This window comes from Arachis duranensis, chromosome 4 (genome assembly GCF_000817695.3).
Source record: "Arachis duranensis cultivar V14167 chromosome 4, aradu.V14167.gnm2.J7QH, whole genome shotgun sequence".
NCBI classification, from domain to species: Eukaryota; Viridiplantae; Streptophyta; class Magnoliopsida; order Fabales; family Fabaceae; genus Arachis; species Arachis duranensis.
The window spans coordinates 46828449-46828911 of NC_029775.3; positions in this window are offsets into that span (position 1 = coordinate 46828449).

A 463-nucleotide genomic window follows, 5' to 3' on the forward strand; every position below is an offset into this window, starting at 1 on the left:
GTGAGTTTGAAGCTCGTCACAGTCATTCAATCCCTGAATCCTACTCAGAATACCACAGACAAGGTTTAGACTTTCCGGATTCTCATGAATGCCGCTATCAATCTAGCTTATACCACGAAGATTCTGATTAAGGAACCCAAGAGATATGTGCCCGGTCTAAGGTTGAACAGAAGTGGTTGTCAGTCACGCGTTCATAGGTGAGAATGATGATGAGTGTCACGGATCATCACATTCACCATGTTGAAGTGCAACGAATATCTTAGAATAAGAACAAGCAGAATTGAATAGAAAATAGTTGTAATTGCATTGAAACTTGAGGTACAGCAGAGCTCCACACCCTTAATCTATGGTGTGTAGAAACTCCACCGTTGAAAATACATAAGTGATGAAGGTTCAGGCATGGCCGAATGGCCAGCTCCCAAATGTGATCAATAGTCTCCTAAGATGAATAATAAAATAAAAC